We start from the raw sequence: 21104 nt of genomic DNA, 5'->3' as shown, positions 1-21104 counted from the left end.
AATAAATACCCACGAGTCCAGACTGATAGAAATACATGATTGAATAAATAAGTGGGGAACAGACAAATTGCAGCAGAATTCCGAAAAATTTACGTAGTTACTTTCCCCTGAAGAAGGTGGAACTCCGTTCCGTAGCCTTGACTGTGGGGTATGCCAGGTGACTTGCTTCCAAAGAGTGCAGTTTGGAAAGGGAGGTGGGAAGGGTAACTTTAAAATGGAGAAACCTGGCAGACACAACGTTGGCCAGGTAACTAAGGTCAATGCCATCACTGATTAGTTTCTTGGCATATACCTTTGATATGATGTGAGGAAAATGTCACTTCGGCTCTGTGGACTTCTGACCCAAAACCCATAACCCCAATGGAACCATGAGAAAAATATTAGACAAACCTAAATTCAGGGATGTTCTACAAAACATTTACCAGCACTCCTTTAAATTGTTGAAGTCATCAAAAACAAGTAAAGTTTGAGAAAACGTCAGCTCAGAAGGGTGTAAGGAGACCTGACAACGAAATGTAATGTGGTATCCTAGATGGAATCCAGGAAGAGGAAAAGGGCATTAGGGAAAAACTTCTAAAATCTGAATACTGTGTGGAGTTTAGTTAATGAAAATGCACTGACGTTAGTTCCTCATTTGTGACAAATGTCTCATACATGTAACGTAAGATGTTGCTGACAAGGGAAACTGGATGAGTTATATGTGGGACTCTGTCTTATCTTTGCAACTTTTCTGCAAATATAAAACTCTTCTAAATACAAAGTTTATTTATATTAAAAAAAGATAACCACTCTGTGGGCCAAAAAATATTCAATAGGCTCCAGGGGCCATGAGCTTGTGCCCTTTGGGTTATGCACTGACAATTCTACGTTTCCTGATAACACTCTCCGATCAGAACTGGCTACACAATTTGCGGAGGCCCTTTTTCAAAAATTATAAAGAATTTCAAGATGGCGACAGCAAATATTAAACCAAGCATGGGGCTCTTCTGAGGGCAGGTCCTGTGTGACCATACAGGTTCCATGTCTGGGGAGCCAACCATTTCTGATACACAGCATAGCCCGAACAGAGCTATCCAGTTAGCAGTTATCCTTGCCAGATAAAACTCCCAGCACGTACTCTATTTGTCCATTAACTGATTTTAAAAATTAACAAACACATATATTTGGGGATGTGCTAGATATTAGAAAGTTAGCAATAATCAGAGGAGCTAAATTAGACTGATAAATTATAAGGTCCCCTTATAATGTAAGTGAACCCTGGCACTGATCGGACACTCTTGAGGTTCTTCCCCTCACTCTCTCTAATTTCTCCTGTTTCAACTGCAACACTATTTACTATAATGGGACTTCTGAAGAAAGTGCATTTTTAAAATTATAAAAATGTGGAAAAGCTTCATGAGGTTATTTTATAACATTTGCAATTAAAAGTTTCCATTACGTTGGCTCCTGAGAGAAACTTAATTTCCTGAGCACCTAAGGGCACCAGATATTAACATATGTTAAAATCATTCATTACCAATCAAACAAGCCAACAAACTCAGGAGTTGTTTCCCCCACTTTGCAGATGAGAAAATGGGAATCACCTGTGCCCAAGTGACACAGGTACTAGGTGATGGAGCTGGAATCTCAACCTAGATCCGTCCCACTGCAAAGCATATAACACACCCTCAAATAATACAACTAATACACCCTCTACCTTCATAATTCCTTTAAAATTATTTAAAAAATTAACCTCACCTTCAAGAACGTACCTCTGAATAGTTTTACAAATCCTCAACTGAAATAAATTATTGTAAGGCCATTAGCCAATTTTAAGGTCCTTAATGAAACATGACTTTTGAGAAGAAAAGTCTGAGAGTTCAGGACATTTGTCTTTTGGAATTTGGTGGAGGTGGACAGGAAGAGGATGCAGGTGACTAAAGCAATTGCCTCTCTCGGACTTGAGATTCTGAAGCAGAGGTGAGAAACTGTCGGCTGCAGGCCAACCTTAGCCAGAAGGCATGTTTTCTTTGGACTACATAGTATTTTTGAAATGCTGCCAACATTTAGAAATTGGGAACTACGATACAAATATTAAGAAGTCTGGCTTCTCTTGGAAAAACTCGAAAGACCTGGCACTAGTGGACTGAAATTCTCACACGGCAATAACTAAGTGATGTCTGCTCCCTGTAAACTGGAGATGCTGTACTTCCCTGGGCAGCTCCATTCATTTCATTCATTTACTTTGCCAGCCTAGACCCTTTAAAGAAAACATTGTGTTTCTCTATGTGGAAGCAGGTAGTTAATACACTTTGTTTTGTTTTGTGAGGCCAGGTGAGGCTTGGTTGCATAGAAAATATCTATTGGCTATACTAGAAAACCATTACCCTAGGAACACCATCCTAGGGTACATAATACTTACGTACACCGTCCTAGGGTACGTAATACGTCCCTGAGTACGTAATACTTTCAGATTCCATCTTCCTTCCAGGCCCCTCTGAGCCCTGCAGTGGGACCGTCCTCTTTCTAAAGTGCTCCATTTGACACAAACGTGCAGAAGGTATCATTTGCTTTTTTTCTGAAGGCAACACCACTGGGCACATTGATAGACAGACTCCTGGGGGTGATGGAAGCAAATGGGTTTGTGTTTTGCAACCCTACATCTTTTCTTTGGTACCCTTCCTAGGTGGTCCTCAAATTATGCAGGCTTGACTTTCTTACTGCCTGCATATTTACACAATACATGGACACCGCTAAACTCCCTTGGCATGGCGCATTTGGTCTATTCTACATTTACTACCTACTGTGGTACCTTGGTGATGTCACACAGAAACACTGTCAGCCAGCTGTCACTGGAGGAGAGAACAAAAGCCCCACCCCATGCATCCTGAGAGGATCCTAGAAGCCCCCCGCCCGACCACCGCTGCCCATCCCCATGACAACCTTGCAGAGCAAGTGTCCCCTTGTCCAACAGCACCTCTCCCCATTCCTAGGAAGGTTCTCACATGTCCTGGCCCCAAAGGCATTAGCACTCTTTGGGACTGTAATTAGCAATTCTCATATGTTTTCGAGTTCTCTGAAAAAATCTCCTAACTTATAAACCTATGGTTTGTGTTTCAGACAGGTATTTGGGAACATAAATTTATAAAAGTAGGTGACTGCCTCATTTCTTTTGCTCTAATCATATGAGTAATGTTTAAGAAAATTTAGAAAATGCTGTCAAGTAAAGATACCATTACAACCCATAATCCCACCAAGAAATAACCACTGGTAATATTTGGTATGTAACCTTCCATTCTTGTCTCTTTGCATATATATAATATATAGTTTTTAAAAAGTAAGATTAGGGCTTCCCTGGTGGCACAGTGGTTGAGAGTCCGCTTGCCAATGCAGGGGACGCGGGTTCGTGCCCCGGTCTGGGAAGATCCCACATGCCGCAGAGCGGCTGGGCCCGTGAGCCATGGCCGCTGAGCCTGCGCATCCGGAGGCTGTGCTCCGCAACGGGAGAGGCCACAGCAGCGAGAGGCCCGCGTACCGCAAAAAAATAATTGTGGTCCCTGGACCAGCAGCACCAGCAGTCACTGGGAACTTGTTAGAAATGCACATTCCCAGACCCCAAGTTAGAGACACTAAATCTGAATCTTTGGGACTAGGGCCCAGCCATCTGTGTTTTAAGATGCCACCCAGATAATCCTGATCTGTGCCGATGTTTAAAGAACACTAGCCTAGAATATTCCTTTGTGCATATTCCTTGCTCAAGGATACACAGCCTGCTTAACCAAACAGGGAGTCTCGCTGAAGATTCACAGAACCTGGTTTCAGACCGGAGTCTAAGTCTCTTGCCTGCCACTTGCTGGCTACGTGATTTTGGGCAAGGGAATTAGCCTCTCTGAGGCTCAGTCTCACCTCATTAGGTTGTTGTGAGGATTAAATCAGGGGGAAAAAAAAAAGAAAAGAAAGGTGTTTTCCAACATAGGTACAGCTTGATAAATATTTGCTATGATCATTACCCATCAGAAATACCATGATAGTTTTCAGGAGGTCAGGAAGGCAGCTTTGGAGGTAGAGGAAGCCAAATGATCTGGAGGTTGACCATCCAAAACAGATGTTTATTCCCCGACTTTTCTCTAGTACAGACTTGGATTTAGATCACACCAGCTGTTGGTGTGAACAGATGAGTCTCCCAAGATGAGACAATAAATCATTCTCCCAGGAGATGTCTTCAAACTGTGGAAGTGCTGAAGATATATGGCTAGAGACGTGGGCTTGTGGACCTGAAAACTGCCAGGGGTGGGAGGAGGGGCACAGGAAGGGGACCCCGCCACCACCTAAGCAATGTTTTCAAATGGCAGCCATAAAAGCATCTGAAGGGCTTGTTAAAACACACATTGCTGGGCTGCACCCCAGAGTTTCAGCGTGTTTGGAGTGGAGTCCGAGGTTTCGTGCTTCTAATAAGTTTCCCGGTGATGGTCATGCAGCTGGTCGGACCACACGTTCACAGCTAAATTGAAACCTAATGGAAGTGAAAGGCAACACTGAACTCTGCCCTATAAAAGTTTAAGAAAGGAAGAAATGTTCTCCAAGACTTTCACATTTCCTCTGTAAAATTTAAACTCCCCTGATGTACTATTTAGATTTGCCTTGGCCAACTTTACAGACATGCTGATGGCCACGTTTTCATTTGAACGCTAGGTCCTTCGCAGGGGATTGGAGAGGTGGATGCACGGGCAGCCTCAGCCTTTGGTCCACTCTCACAGGCAGTGGGAGGGTGAAAAATCAATCATTCAGTTGTACCTCCTCCTCCCAAGAAGCCGACACATATTAATCACTTAGTATATACTAAGTGCTTGTATGCACATGTCATCTAGTCCTTTCTCCAATCCCGCGCAGTAGGTATTACTTGTATCTCAGTTTTACAGATGAGGAACTGAAGCTCAAGAGAAGTTAAATGTTGGACTTCCCTGGTGGCGCAGTGGTTAAGAATCCACCTGCCAATGCAGGGGACACAAATTCGAGCCCTGGTCCAGGAAGATTCCACATGTTGCGGAGCAACTAAGCCCGTGAGCCACAACTACCGAACCTGTGTTCTAGAGCCCACAAGCCACAACTACTGAGCCCGCATGCTGCAACTACTGAAGCCTGAGCACCTAGAGCCCGTGCTCCACAACAAGAGAAGCCAACACAATGAGAAGCCTGAGCACTGCAACAAAGAGTAGCCCCCGCTCGCTGCAACTAGAGAAAGCTTACGCGCAGCGACGAAGACCCAATGCAGCCAAAAATAAATAAAATAAATAAACTTTAAAAAAAAGAGAGAGAGGTTAAATGTTCTGAACACAAACAGTACTAAAGATTTTCAGAACTCAGATCTAAAAACCTTTGCTTTTCTCTTTCTGACCCACACAATGGGTAGAAGAGTCCTTGCTTGTAGGCTGAAAACCACGTGCATGGTTGGGAACGAACCAGGCATTGTTGGATCTGAGCTGGAGTGGGGCTGAGGTCATGGGAATGGACTTAGCATCAGGAAGTGGGTAAAGGGTGCACAGCCTAGATTCCTGCTCACCTGCCCTCCAGCAAGCTCTGGTCGCAGCCTCTGGAAAACTGAACAGGAGGGAGAGGTGGCCTTGACCCCATCCAGTTCCTCACACACTACCCTCAAGGATGTGGCTAGGATGATAACATCCATCCCCAGTGCCACCTCCAAAGGGACACTGCCAGGGTTTAGTTCCAGGAGCATCAGAACCACGGGTCAGCTTAGGTGAATGACTAGGGGGATGAGGGCTGGGGATCTGGTGTGCCAGAGTCTCTTCCCCTCTCACCCTGCTGGCTCACTCCCTGGTTTTCTGGTCCATTCCTCCAGCCGCTGCCAGTCCTGATTCACTCTCTGACCCAGAACCACACCTGGGGAACCACGTGCGTCTTTGGGGATTATATGATTGGGTAGGGACGGAGCCTGGTCATAAAGTGATAAGGGAAACTGAGGTCTTATCATATCGGGAGGCCAGGAGAAAACTGGAAAGATCAGGTTCAAACACTGAAAGCCTGTCATTTGGAAAATGAATGGGAGAAGAAAACAGCAAGCCACTCACCCAGGGCCACAAAGCTAACAAGTGCGGGAGAGGAATTCAAGCCCATTTCTTTCCGACTTCAAAGTCTGTTCTCTTTCCACTACTCTATTCTCTTTTTATGGCTGAAGGCAGTCCCTTTCTTCTTCCCTTCCTTCTTAAGATCAACAGGAAGACACACTGTTGTACTGCCAGAGGTGTCCAAAAGGGGGATTCATTGCCTGGGGTGGTGGTGAGTTCCCCACTCAGGGAGATGTTCAAGTAGAGGCCACTTGCTCGTGTTGTTAGAGGGGATCCAGGTTAAGAGAAGGTGGTTTCCACTACTGGTTGCATATGACAATCACCTGTGTTTGTTCATAGGCCAGATTCCCAGTCCCCCGTCTAGTCCCCTGGGTCTCAGGTGCAGCTCAGTTATAGCTAATTTTTCAAAGCACCTTTGGGGACTCCAATGCAGCTTTTGGGAATCGTTGGGGTCTCCTTCAACTCTGAGATACTATGACCATAGTGACCGTGGTCTAAGAGAGGGCCAGCTGTGGGGTGTCAGTGCTGGTGTTAACGGCGACAACTATACTAGCTAAGCGTTGAGTGTTTACTCTGGTCCAGGGCTGGTGCATTACTTCATTAAGTACCCCACGAGGCAGGCACTACCTTCATGCCCATTTCACAGATCAGGAAGATTAAGTTTCCCGCCCAAGGCCACACCACAAGTGGGTGGAGGAGCTGGGCTGTGAGTTCAGGCAGGCTGGCTCTAGATCTTCTCCTCTTAATCAGAGGAGAAGTCACAAAATGTGACCTGATCCAAAGCCATCCAGTCCACAGGTTCCATCCAGTCCGCAGGTTCTGAATAAAACCCACCAGCAGCTAATCTCCCAAATCACAAAAATTCCACAGCACAGAAATGACCAAGAGAGTGAAATAGACTCTCAGACTATGAAATGACTATAACAGCTAAAAGTGTTGCAAAACTCTCAACGTATAAATTATAGGCATTTCTTTGGTCTTTGGTGTTGTATTCGACTTTTAACATTTAAACTTTTCAACACAGCACGAGTGCACCCCAGTAATTCCTACTGCTATTCCTTCACTCAAAAACAAAACGTGCTCCTTAAAAATGGTTTTATTGGGTCCTGGAATGTTCAAACAAAATGACATTAAGTATATTGACACGGTTAAAACATTAACCCTAGTGAAACTCCTGATGTGCTAATTCAACAGAGCCTGCCCAAGCCTTTCTGGGAAAAGCTGGGTCACCTGCTGTACCTTGGCCAAATCCTCACCCACCACGTGGCCTGGAGGCCAGCTTTAGCACCAGGAGTGCGACTTTAGTGCAGGGACTTTCTCAACCAAATATGTTCTATTTCCTCCCTCAGGGTCATCTCAGTCTTAGGAGAGTCAAGGGCAAAAAAAGGAGATGTGATGTCTATACTCTGAGTGCTGAACTCACAGGGGACTTTCCAGGTTACATGCCCTATTAAACTAACCCTCTCATTAAAGTTGACTCTGGGGAAAACTTTGGGAGGAACAGAGGAGGTCTTCTTACTGCCAAGCTCCTCTCCCCGCAGCATGGCTAATTACCCTTGTTCTTGCTTCCAGCCTAAGGTCCTTAAGCTATTCTTGCTTTTTTTTTTTTTATTTTTCTTTGTGGTACGCGGGCCTCTCACTGTTGTGGCCTCTCCCGTTGCAGAGCACAGGTTCCGGACGCGCAGGCTCAGCGGCCATGGCTCACGGGCCCAGCCGCTCCGAGGCATGTGGGATCTTCCCGGACCGGGGCACGAACCCGCGTCCCCTGCATCGGCAGGCGGATTTTCAACCACTGCGCCACCAGGGAAGCCCCTATTCTTGCTTTTTAATGATCCTCTCTCTCAAAGTTCCTAGCGCTTTGTGAGAAAGGTTAAAACTCACTGGAAAGAGTTGTAACAGCTTGAATGGAGTCAACCAGTCGGAGACGTCTGGGACTTTCCCCTCTGCCTAAGGAAGCTCAATTTATCCTGGGGCTGGGAAGAGGCAGAGCCGAGGTCACCTTTTCAGACCCAGAAATCACCTGGGAAACCAAGTCACAACCTCTCACCAGGCTCCTGCTCAATCGGGGTGACCTTTGGAGAGGCTCCTCAGCTGACATCCACGAGGTGTGGCTGAGATCAGTGTGTCTCAAACTCTTCACTGCGGGCACTGAGGTGCTGCCGAGCTAGCGGAAGGAATAAGAGATCTCTTCTCCCACCTATCCATCCCTGTCGATGTTCAAATTCTATGTAGGATTTCACTGGACAAAATTGGGTGACTTTCAAGGTCCCTTCCAGACCTAACATTCTATCATTCTGAGACTCTATTTCCCACTGAAATAGACAGCTGTCTCCCCAGCCCATGCTGATCTGAGGACTGCTAAAGGGTGGACACCTCTTCCCTGGAGTCCTGGGGGTATAAGTCTGTCCCTGCCAAGTGACTAGGAAGATGCTTCATTTTCTGCACATCCTGGCATCACACGGGACCCTCAAAGTCCCTGGAATTCTGCCAAGTGCCTATGAAAACCAAGCCAGATGCAGACAGCTGGGGTCTGGGTGGAAAAGCCACTTCAAGCAGCATACCCCAGGCTGGGCGCCTCAGGGCACTGGCTGATTTGTGATGGAATTAAAGACGTTTTCCAAAATTTCAGCTATGGCCCCAGAATGTTCCAAGCCCATGAGAAGGTCATGTGAAATTGGTGAGGGTTGGGCATAACCTGATAAGAGTGGATGTTCTCTAGTCTGAAGCCTTGGAGTCAGAAAGCTCTGAGTTCATAATTCTGATGCCCCTCATTCCAGCTCTGTGGCCTTGAGCACATGATTTCATCTTTCTGAACCTCAGCTTTTTCATAGGTCCAATGGACAATGAGACAGTTTGGCACAGTGTCTGGCACTGTAAATGTTCTTACCAGGTCAATGCCTGGGCTGCCTTAAAATGTGATGACTAATAAAATAAGCCAAAAAATTAAGGGGCTCAAAGTTACCCAGCTGTGTGGATGGATACCCATTGCTTAAGGTATCAGATCAATTCTCTTTCTACGTGGGCTTCTCTGCCTAAAGTCCCAGGCTCCCCATAACACGTGACACAGATTCAAATGTTTCTAGCTATTCCCAGGGGCCTGATTCACTCTTTGCACCCAGAAACTGGAAAGCGTGTGTATTGTTCAGAAGATCAAGGCTAACCATCCCCCAAGTCCCCCACCCTCACTCCTGTGACTCAGGGCGAGACAACCGCCTAATAAATCAAGGCCCGTTATGAGCTCCTTCAAGCTGATTCACGCACATAGCTCCTTGGCTCCTACCTGGGCAGAGAAAAGACAAGACTGAGAATTCCCTGGACCTTGCCCTCCCAGGACGTGATAAAAACCTGACACGTGAGAACTTGCCGTGATCTGTGGTTCTCCAGTGTGCCATGAGAGATGGAGGGACCACTTATAATGTTACTCACTACAGAGCAGAACTGGCAGAAAGAAGGGTGCTTCCTGACGTTCCCCGGGGATGTGACATGACCAGTGACCCTATCACCCCCCAATCCTACTCAAAGCCCCCAAACAATATCATAGACTTCTAGGGCTTCGTGCTGTGTGGTCTTTATGCGTTAAACATACAATTAAACGAGTAAAACTTTAGTAAGGAAGGTACTGGGGGAGGGGAGAATACATTGATGAATAAGACAATAAGAGAACAGTGGAGCAGATGGAACAGATGTGGAGGGAGAAGAAAACGTCCATCAATTTCACCTACCATGTGCCCGGAACCATTCAGGTCCTTTACAGCAGCGATCCTCAACCTTTTTGGCACCAGGGACCGGTTTCGTGGAAGACAATTTTTCCACGGAAGGGGGGTGGTTGGGCGAGGGGAGGGTTGGTTTCGGGAAGATTCGTGGGCATCACGTTTATGGTGCACTTTATGTCTATTATTATTACATTGTAATATATAAGAAAATAACTATACAACTCACCATAATGCAGAATCAGTGGGAACCCTGAGCTTGTTTTCACTTGCCACTCACTGATAGGGCTGTGATATGAGTCTGCGAGCAACTGATTTATTATGGTGTCTGTGCAGTCAAACCTCTCTGCTGATGATAATCTGTATTTGCAGCCGCTCCCCAGCGCTAGCATCACCCCTCAGCTCTACCTCAGATCATCAGGCATTAGATTCTCATAAGGAGCGCGCAACCTAGATCCCTCGCATGCACGGTACACAGTAGGGTTCGAGCTCCTATGAGAACCTAATGCCGCCGCTGATCTGACAGGAGGCGGAGCTCAGGCGGTAATGCGAGTGATGGGGAACGGCTGTAAATACAGATGAAGCTTTGCCTGCGGGCGCTCGTTCACCTCCTGCTGTGTGGCCCAGTTCCTAACAGGCCACAGACCGCTACCTGTCCGCGGCCTGGGGGTTGGGGACCCCTGCTTTACAGGAAAGGCGGGAAGGTGAAGCAGTAAGAGTGTGGATCTGGGACCCAGCCTGCCCACATTCACATCCCAGCACATGGTCACTTGGACGAGTTATGTGACCTCTCGGTGCTTCGGAGGTAATAAAAGAACCTCTCCCACAGGACTTCATGAGGATGAAACAAATTCATATATGCTGGCGCTCTCACTACAGAGCCTGGTGGGTAAGCTTTCTTGTTTCATCTCTCCATCTCATTTTGATCTTCATGAGTCAGGCGGGGTCCAAATTTTACAGCTGGAGAAACTGGAACACAAATAATGTATCTAGGGTCACGGGGCAGTAAGTGGAGGTTTGCGAATTCAAACTCGGGCTCCAATGATTCCAAGTCCCTTAGACAAACAACAGTGATTGATGAGGGTTTTGTGACAGGAGTGAGACAGCCTGTCAAAGGGGTGGACACAATGGGCCGCGGAGTCTCCAGAGTCAGGTCCAGAAAGGCAAGCAGGTCATTTACATGTGGGCGTGGGTGTAGAAGGACACCTAGCCGTGGAAGCAGATTATTCTCCTTTTTAATCAGGACAGAGCACCTCTGTAAAGCTAGTAAGCTGGTACCTTTAAAGAGTATCTGGGAAATAGGTACCTAGGTACCTCTCTTGCTCAGGTGCTGGCGGGCTGCATTCTTGATTTGCTATTGGGTTGGCCGAAAAGTTCGTTCGGGTTTTTCTGTAATGGAACTTTTCGGCCAACCCAATATTTATACTGTACTCTACCCAAAACATAGTGGGCATCCAGTAAATTGTTATGATTACCCATATTTGTTACCTTATGCTGGCCTGAGCTTAAATTTACATGTACTGCCCAGCATTCCTTAAAGTTTGTCCTCATGTGGTTAGATGCTCCTTAAAACAATAATGTAAAGCAGGGGTCCCCAACCCCCGGGCCAAGGACCGGTACCTGTCCGCGGCCTGTTAGGACCCGGGGACGCACAGCAGGAGGTGAGTGGCAGGCGAGCGAGCAAAGTTTCATCTGTATTTACAGCCGCTCCCCATTGCTGCCCATCACATTACTGCGTGAACCATTCCCCCCACCGTCACCCCTGCCGCTCCATGGAAAAATTGCCTTCCACGAAAGCGGTCCCTGGTGCCACAAAGGTGGGGGACCGCTGATTTACAGGACACCAAAGTTAAAGGAAATGCTGTGTATTCTATCCCTTTCCAGGAAAATTTCCAGTGTACATAAGCACCATAAAGGCTCTGAGAAATTCAACACTAAAGAAACCTGCTCTTTTTAATGCAGGGTTTCCTAAACCTACTTGGCCACAGAACCCTTTCCTAGATAATAGAAGATTTGGGGAATACTGAAATTGCTCAACTGAATTTTGACTTTCCTGCAAGCAGGGGATAATTATTCTCACTTTCCAGGTAAGGAAACAGAAACTCATCCAGTGGCTGGCAGAGCCACTGACACAAGCCCAAGTCTTTGCCTCTAAAATGAGAACACTCACATTTCCAAAACACCACACTGGAAAAGTCACCATCCCAGACATCATGTCTTTTGCTTTTCATTTTTTAAGTCTATAGGTAAAACTTAATGTTAGAAATAAGTGACTTGGCCAAAACCACAGAGCTGCTTAGGAGTGGAAAAGGGACTACGCCTACATTTGCTAACTTCTTAAAAATCTCTAAACATAGAAACAAGCTACCATCAGTTGCCATGAATGGTTTGAGTGCACCCCTGCCTGAGCTAAGACATGGACCAGCAGCTGACATGCTGGCATTCAGGGTTAGTTCCAGGAATGGAACTGGGAGATCCTGTCCTTTCAGAGTTCAACAGCACAGATGATATCAGTCCATTCTTCTTGGCAATCAGCTGCTCACACTGGACTGATGAAAAAAAATCTGGTCATTGGGTAATAAAATCATCCTCATTAAAACGATTGTTCTGCCTTCTTCCATAGGAAAAAACAGTGGAAGCCAACGTGCTTTAGCACTGGAACTCACCCACAGCAACGCTCTCTCCATCAACACCTCCCTCCAGCATTTCCCTGGCACAGCTGAGCATGGGACAGAAGCCTCCCCCAGGCCTGCCAAGTTCCTCCTAGCAGAGTCCCACCCCAGAATTCTGCCCAGAAGTAGCATCTGAAACAGAGGTGAGTCCTTCGGGCCATACTGCACAGCCTGTGCCCGGGAAGGGGAGCTTTGGTGAAGGAGGGAAGCTGACCCTGGCCCTCAGCTAGCAGCCCCCAGCCTCCAGCCCCTCTGCCAGATGATGTGTCACAAGATACGAAGGTTAATCAGGCAGCCCCTGTTAAGAGCAAGCGGGATGAGCATCTGTGGACCGCTAAGGGGTGGAGACAGGCATCTTGCCCTAGAAATTACCATCAAGCCAAGACCGTTTAATTTCTGCTGCACAGACCTGCCACAGGGCAGGAAGCAGGACGTGAAGGGGAGGAGAAGGGAGAAAAGGGAGAGTCTTTAGAATATGTTTCCCTGAAGGTGTTTTCTAGCAGAGTTTCGTCCATGGGGTTTACCACACTCCTCTGAATTCTTACGTTCACATTACATTTTTTACTTTTTTAAAAAAATTTTTTCGCCCTGACACTTGGCACGTGGGATCTTAGTTCCCTGACCAGGGAACGAACCCATGCCCCTGGATTAACCACTGGACCGCCAGGGAAGTCCCTCACATAACATTTTTTTTAAAGCAAAGTAGGACATACAAAAGGACAGTGATTATTTTTTTCCCAGTTAATGTTAACTCAATAAAAAATGTACTCACCACTTCCAGAGTGTCAGGCTCTGCGTTAAGGACTGTGAGACAGTGACAATAAGATGAAGAAGGTAGGCCAGGACTGACATGGTTTTGAAACTGTATTCTGCAAGTGTTACAAAGGTGCCTGAGGGGCCGCAATGGGGTGTGGGGTGGTAAGATGCTGAGAAGCAGGGTCCTCTCGGGCTCACCCGCCCTCTGGCCTCATTCATCCTCTCCCCACCAAATTAGGTAGCTCTACTTTGATCTGTTCTCTACGTTTCTTTGCAGGGAGAGCTGTTGGGAGACCTCATTTCCTGATGTTTAGAAGCCCTTGGGAATATGTGAAGGCCCTTCCTGCAGGACCAGTCCGGGACCAGACTCTTATTAAGCATGCAAAGACAGATGCCAATGTTGATTGCCCTAAGGGGTTTCTGGCAGAGGAGACATACTTATGGTTCAGGGTTTGCTGGGAGCTAGGAGCAAGCTCAAGTGCTGGCTGGCCAGGCCTGGCACGGCCTTAAGCACCTAATTGCTTCCCTAGACAGTCTGCTGTGGCAGCTGTTGGGATAAGCCCCAGGGCACCGTGAGGTTTGGGTGCTTCTGGTGTCAACCATTTAATGAAGGGTGTCTCGGGCCTAGTAAGGTTTTCAACCTTGCAAGCTCCAGACACCTAACTGCTGTACAGACAAGCGCAAGAAGTACACGGACAGTCCATCCTGCCGCTGCGTTTCCTTAGGCAACGTGATGGCCACGGGCGGAAGACAGCACGTAGCGGGCGTTAGGGGCCCAGCAAAGTGTGGGAAATTCAAGTCCTGGCCCCGCTAGTGCCTCACTTGTGACCTGGGGCAGGTGACTTCTCTCTTTAAGCCTGTATTTTCTCAACCGTAAATCAGGGGGCAGTGATTGTTCCCATCTCACGGGATCTAGGTGTTAGATTATCCATGTAAAGTGATAACATAGTAGCTAAGTACCCGATACATCTTGGACATTTTTAGTATTATTATCATTATTATTGACACATCTGAGAGGAACAGCTCAACAACGCCCAAGGAAATGTCCCTTCACAGCCATAGCCCATTTGATGGACAGGATCCGCAAGCAAGGCTTGTCAAAATGAAAACGAAAGCAGATTGAAGCAACTGCTGTGTTGATGGGAATTCTCTGTCTTCTCAAGAACAGCATGAAGATTTTTTTTTTTTTCTGATCCTAAGATGCATAAATGCAAGAAACTCCTCTCCTTAGAGAAATTCACCAGATGGAATTCTTTCCCAAGGAATTTCAGAATCTATCAATGTAGCACAAACGGGGTCAGGTGTTAACCCTGTATCAACTGTCATCACAAACTGTCATCACATTCTTGATGGCCCCGAAGGCCCAGTCAGCCCGAGTTTCACTGATGTTTTATTAGCTACAGGAATTGCATTTCAGAACATGTTTTGAAGGGAAATGTCATGAGCTTATCTTTCCAGGGACCAAGGCAGCAGTGAAAGAATCAGCTCATGACTCGTGTTACATCCTTCATCTAAGTGTATTTCCCTCTGCTATTGACGTGCTCCCGGAGGAGTTTTGGGAAAGTGTGAGCATTCATCCCTACTACATCACGAAAACTCAGCACACCTGTAATTTCACAGCTGCCTGCAGTTTCAACAGTGACGGAAATGTTTGTGTTGGCCTCTCCACGCAGTTTGGAAATAGCAGCAAAAAGTGGAGGAGTTACTTCTGGGTACCAAAAATAAAGTTACAAGCCTGTGAAAATGAATCCCTGTGACTTAATGAAATCTGTGGCTTAAAAGTGTGTTTGCTAAGAAAATTGAAGTTAGATGCCTTCTTTAAACAGAACCAAAGGGGGTAAATGGATGAATAAATGAATGACTGTTTACTTGCGGTATTTATCATTGGTGGAAATTATAATTTCTCAAATACTTGAAACTATGGGAATTTTCTACCAAAGAGACTTTGTAAATTTAAAAGTATAATTAATAATAAATATTAAAGATGATGCATCTTAGCAGGCAGATCATTTTACACCCACCTGACCCCATGTTCTCTCCCATCAGATCCCCCATCCCCATTCCTTTGCAAAAACAGTCAAGTTATGAGGATGGACTTGGGTGGGGGTTAGAGTTCCTGGGTCTGAACCCAGCTGTTACTTAACTATCTGTGTGATCTTGGCTAAATCTTTACACCTCAGTTTCCTCATCTATAAAATGGGGATGATAATAATACTGCCAAAGTCATAGTGTTGCTGTGAGGATTAAGTGAGTTAATATTTTTAAAATCTATAGATCTGTGTGTATGGCACATTGCTATATATAAGTTAGCTGCTATTACCATTATATTTATCATTATCATAATTTCCATCAGATTCTCCCATCCTTCCTCCTACAGGCTGCCCTAAAGTTCCCTACGTCAGCAACATTTACAGGAACATTTTCAGGCCAGAGGTGTCCTCTCCAGAAGATCATTACAGCAGCTCCTTAACCAATGACCTGTATTAACATTTCAGATTGATTGAAAGTCACCTGGAAAGACAGGGAGTTCTGAGAGGCTGGGATAGAAAAAGTCCTATTCAATTAGGAATACAGTTCGTCCTGTGGCAAGAGGAACCACAAAGTGGTTAATATGTTGAAGGAGGGTCTTCTTAGGGGAGCGCTTCTCAACTGGGGATGATTTTACACCCGGGGGGACATCTGGCAATGTCTGGAGGTATTTTTGGTTGTCACCATTGGGAGGCCAGAGATGCTGCCTAACTCTCTACAGTGCTCAGGACAGCCCCGTAGCCCCAGCAAAAAGTTATCCGACCCGAATGTCAATAGTGCCAAAGTTGAGAAACCCTGAACTTTGGTAGATCTTGGATCGAAAAGCACCTTGGCCGCCCAGAAGCTTCCATCTTGGTTGGATATACTGTGAACCTCCAGCTACCCAAGAGGTAGTCTAGTTTCCAAAGGCACCTGACCTACTTTAAAATGGTTTACAGGGGATGCTGCTCCTATAGTGCAGGAGTAATTTATTACCAGGCACTCCGGGTTCCCGGAGAGAGAAGACTGAGGAGTGGGCTGCGTTCCCGAGCACCCAGAGGGTTTTCATTTCAGCACCGACCAGGAGGCTGTGGCCTTCCGTCATTTTAGTTCAAGCACTGAAGCGTCTGCACGTAGTAAGTCCTGAGCCTTCAGAGATGGTTCTTCAACTTTAACACGTCTAAAGCATGTCCAACTAATTCCTTTTCTCTCCCTCCCAAACATGCTCCTGCCCCAATCCTCCCCATTTTCGTAAATGCCTTGACCACCTTCCCTGCCTCTCAAAAGAGAAACTCCAACAACATCCTTCACTTCTTTTTCCCTCGCCCATCCATTCAATCTTCAGGCAGATCCCACTGCTGCCACCTCGATACAGACCTTGAACGCTTCCTCGCCTCTTGACTGCCACTGCCCTTGCCTGACCACTGTGAATGACTCCCTACATGGCCTCCCCATTTTCGTCCTTGACAATTTCTAATTAATCCTCCATACAATGGCCTGAGTAATCACTTAAAAAATTATAATTAAGGGCTATGACTCTTGACATCCTTTGATAGCTTACCACTAATGCTTCAAATAAAATTCAAACCCCTGACCATGGCCTGAAAAAGCCTTATAGGAGGGGTTCTCAAAGAGTGGTCCCCAGACCAGCAGGATCGGCACCTGGAACTTGTTTGGAAATGCACACTCCCAGGTGCCACCCCAGACCTACTGGATCAGAAACTCTGGGGGTGGGGCCCAGCGATCAGGGTTTTAACAAGCTCTCTGGGGGACAGGGATGCATGCTGGAGTTTGAGAATCACTGCTCTATGTGATCTGGCTCCTGCCTACGTCTCCCACCTCATCTCGTTCACTTTCCTCCTTCCTGATTACACTCTGTCAAATGGGCATCTTGTCAATTCCTTGACTGTGCCAAGGTCTTTTCTCCTTCAGGTCCTTACATAGCCTGCTCTTGCTGCCTGGAACACATTTCCCATCCCTCTTTTCATATCTCCTACTCAGGTACTTCCTCTGACCACTCTTTCTAATGCAGATTTCTGTTTCCACCTTTAATTCTCTGTGGCTCAGACCTAATGGTTTTCTTCCCAGTACTCCCTATCACTAGTTTCCTATTTTTATTTTCTGGTTTACTTGTTTTTGTTTTTTGGTTGTTTTTTGTTTTTGGCTGCACCCCATGGCCTGTGGGATCTTAGTTCCCCAACCAGGGATCGAACCTGTGTCCCCTGCAGTGGAAGCGTGGAGTCCTAAGCACTGGACCGCTGGGGAAGTGCCCTGGTTCACTTGTTTTTATTTGGCTCCTCCACTAGTTGTAACCTCCACGAGGACAGGGCACGTCTGTTTTGTTTGTTAATGTATACACAGTGGATACTATAGCGCTTGGTACATAGTAGATGATCGATACGTTAGAGGCTTGAATTCACACGTTACCACCCTTAAGGTCTTTCCAGCAGAGTACAGGAAAAGAAAATATGTGGCATCTGTCCTCACTCCACCATCTGAATGAGGCAGACATGGCTATGTGGTCTCCAGAGTTTTTCCCTCTTACACCTGGACATGGCCTCAGAATTTTTTATGATACCTTACTCTAAGCATCCACTAAGAAAAAAAAAATCAAAGTTGTTACTTTCAATTGAAGTGGAAGAGACAAGTATATCAAATCTCTAAACAATACTTCAAATAATTTAATTACTAGTATTAGTTATATACCAGACACTGCACTAACATTTCACAAGCACTATCTTAAGTCACATGAACACTATGTAGAATAATTATTATTCCCACTTACAGACGAGAAAATTGAGTTGTAAGATAATGTCATGTGCCCAAGTTCCCACAGTAAGTGGTAAAGAGAGGCTTTAAACACAGGACGGTCTGATTGTGACACCTGAACTCATTGCTGAATCCTTTCCCTACGGTGAGCGTAACAGATGGTACAGGGCACGATATACCATACAGGACTGAGGGCAAGCACTGCAGCCAGGTTAAGGTAAAGGGGTCAAAGGGGGTCCAGGGGGACTTCTGAGGCATGAGTGAGTCAAAGGTGTGGAAAACAAAGAAGCAGGGAAGCAAAGACTCACCCTGTACTCACTTACTCCTTTTCTAGAAGAAGTCTGAGCTGGGAAGAGAAGGACTCCAGTGAAATGTGCTCAGATCACAGGAAGACGTTCAGCTGAGCATGTTCTATTCAGAGCTGCTGCTGCTATCCTCTCTCATCTCGGCCAGTTCTTCAACAATAATCTGTTTTGACTATTGACAGGATACGTGCTCTCTGGAAAGTTTATTTGTACACATGCATACTGGAGTGTGGTGGGCAGTGCTTATAAATTCTCCTGGGGAAGGAGGCAGGGCTTTTTTAGCTACATTCGAGCCCCAGCTAATCTGATTCATCTCTCCTGGGTCAGTAATCCCTTCATGTAATGAGCTGGTTACTGTTAAGAAGTCTGAGTTCCTATGAAAAATGGGATGGCAAGAAAACGTTTGGAAACCATAAATTATTAAAGTATTTTGAGAAAAGTAAGTTTATACTAAATATCCTCTCTGAGTGTGATCCAAAAAAAAAAAAAAAGAGAGAGAGAGAGAGTTTCTCAGCTGATTTGCACTGAAGGGAAACCTGCATAGAAGTAGAATTTATAGCACAACCTTTTAGTTCCATGGTAACTGACTGATGTCACATACAGGATGGAGACTTCCCCGATGGGCCCAGGATTCAGCTTTGGACGTATCATATGTTTAGTTAAGCATAAAAGTGATTTCAAATTTAGGAAATGAGTCTTTTTTTTTTAAGATTAATTTTACTTAAATTGATTTTGGAAGGAAGTGCTTGAAGCAAATCAGATGGTTCTTTTCCAACACTGTAATCAGAAATGGATGTAGAAATCTCATATAATTCACAAAATTGAGCTTGACAGGATGCCATGTCTCTATGGAAAGAACAAAGAATTCTCAGTGCGGAGAAGAGATAATTTCATATGATCCAGTGCCTTTATATGAGAGTTCCTGAAAGTATTATTCCCAGATGAGTAGAATCAGCGTCCCCTCAAAGGCTGTTAAAAACTCAAATTTGGGTCCTATCCAGCACTACTGAGTCAATCTTTCGGGGCAGGGCTCTGGAATCTGCAATTTTAATGTTTCCCAAAGAATTCTTAATAGAAACCATTTCTGGTGGAATCTGAACAAAGAAACAGGAAATATTCCTTTATCATATCTGGGAGCACGTCATGGGAGCATCATTACAGCCTGATGAGAAATAAAGGCCATAATCACATACGGCCTAATGGCCCATAGCCTATGAGGAGTATAACAGGGTGCAAACAGGGGCATTTAAAATATTTGCATGTTTTACTTTAAGGGAAGCAAAATGGTGTAGCTAAACTTCTGGGTGTCAAAATCCAGCAAAATTGGGCAAGGGGAAATCAACATAAATTGTCTCCTTTATTTTGTCAACAAGAGCAATTTGAAAAGCCCCACCAACTCTATAATTTCATAAAAGAAAAGGCGTTTTTAACACCAAAAAAGAAATAAGCAGGAAAGACGTAATCTCAGAATAAAGGACAGTCCTTTACCTAGAATAAATTTAGGAGTAAGCATGAGGCATTTGATACGATGTCCTTATTTTCTTCATTCTCATTTTGTCACAGAGAACACTGACTCTGGCATTGACATTTGGGAAGCTCTCAGGTAGTGGAGAGACCAGGGTTTCATAAAGACAAATACCAGTGCTAAGCTCTGCCCCTTGCTAACTGTGATTTGGGCAACACGTGCATGACCAATTTGTCTTTTGTCTTTGTTTGTTCATCTATAAAACAAGGATGAACATCATTGTGACCACTGCTGACCTAACATGGATTAATCAGCTGCCACATGGAAAGGATGGAAGGGACTCAAAGCAGCCCTCCTTCCTTGGATTTCTCTTCCTATGGCTTTGCAATCTACCAAGAAGCCTGTTGGATGTGAGATAAAAAGACTTGAGATAAAGACTTGCTTGAGATAAAAAGGAGGAAAAAGGGCTGCTTCATTAATTGTTCCCAGCTTTTATGTCCCTTTTTTCTTTTTTAGCTTCTCTTGCTTTCGATTATGACGGAATTTCACATTAGACAGATGCTCTGTTACTTGACTGTTACCAACAATCTGAAACTGCAGTTCTCTGCTTGGTTTGTCACAAAATGCAAGGGGTGCAAGTAAATCCCTGCCAAACATCTTTGAAGTGTCTTTTTCCTTTTTTTTTTTTTTTGTTATGCCTATTTATGAGTAAATTATTTCTGCAAAGCAAATACAGTCTATGTGTCTATCTATAAAGTGTGCAGAGGTGTGTGTGCTGAGAGACAGCGAGAGCGAGAGAGAGAGACAGAGAGAGACAGAGAGAGAAGTGGAGGGTGAGAAGGAGGGCTGATGTGCTGCATGACTCCAGGACCCCAGTCACCCTGTATCCTATATAAATGATGTCCCATTGTCAATCATGTCCCAAGACGTTGTACAAAATGATGGACCCAGGCAGGGGGACACACACAGATAAATATTATTCCACCAACAGCTCAAACACAGCCCTCCAAAGGATTTAGTAAAATAGTTCCATAGCTAACACTTTTTGAGTGCTTTCGTACCAAGCATTGTGCTAAACACTTGACCTGCACTATCACATTTTATCCCTCACGATAACCCTGTGATTATGATCCCCACTTTCTCTGTGAGGAGACCAAGTCTTAAGTGGTCTCCTGCCTACGATCACCCAGTTAGCTGGTCAATGGCAGAGGAAGAAATGGAGTCCATGTCTGGAAATCCAGAGCTTAAACTCCATACCAGTTTGCTAAACCACCCCTCCAAGCAGGAGAAAACAGAGAACGGAGATCTTGTTCAAAACTTGTAAATCTGAAAGGAGGGTTGTTTCCTCTTCTTTCCTT

General features: G+C 45.4%; 1 protein-coding gene and 1 long non-coding RNA gene across 5 annotated transcripts in view; one reads left to right on the top strand and one right to left on the bottom strand.

Annotated features, from left to right (window-relative positions):
• The window catches only part of MOB3B (MOB kinase activator 3B), a 232637-nt gene that overhangs the window by 73852 nt on the left and 137681 nt on the right, over positions 1-21104 (bottom strand). The gene's annotated exons all lie outside the window — the stretch shown is intronic.
• On the top strand, positions 5550-15360 carry LOC117203378 (uncharacterized). The gene is made up of 3 exons (XR_004486113.2): positions 5550-10657; positions 12396-12587; positions 13478-15360. It is a non-coding gene; the product is annotated as an uncharacterized LOC117203378 (long non-coding RNA).

This window comes from Orcinus orca, chromosome 6 (assembly GCF_937001465.1).
Source record: "Orcinus orca chromosome 6, mOrcOrc1.1, whole genome shotgun sequence".
Lineage (NCBI taxonomy): Eukaryota > Metazoa > Chordata > Mammalia > Artiodactyla > Delphinidae > Orcinus > Orcinus orca.
The sequence above is the reverse complement of the archived record's forward strand: the minus strand, read 5'-3'. Positions and strand labels throughout refer to the sequence as shown.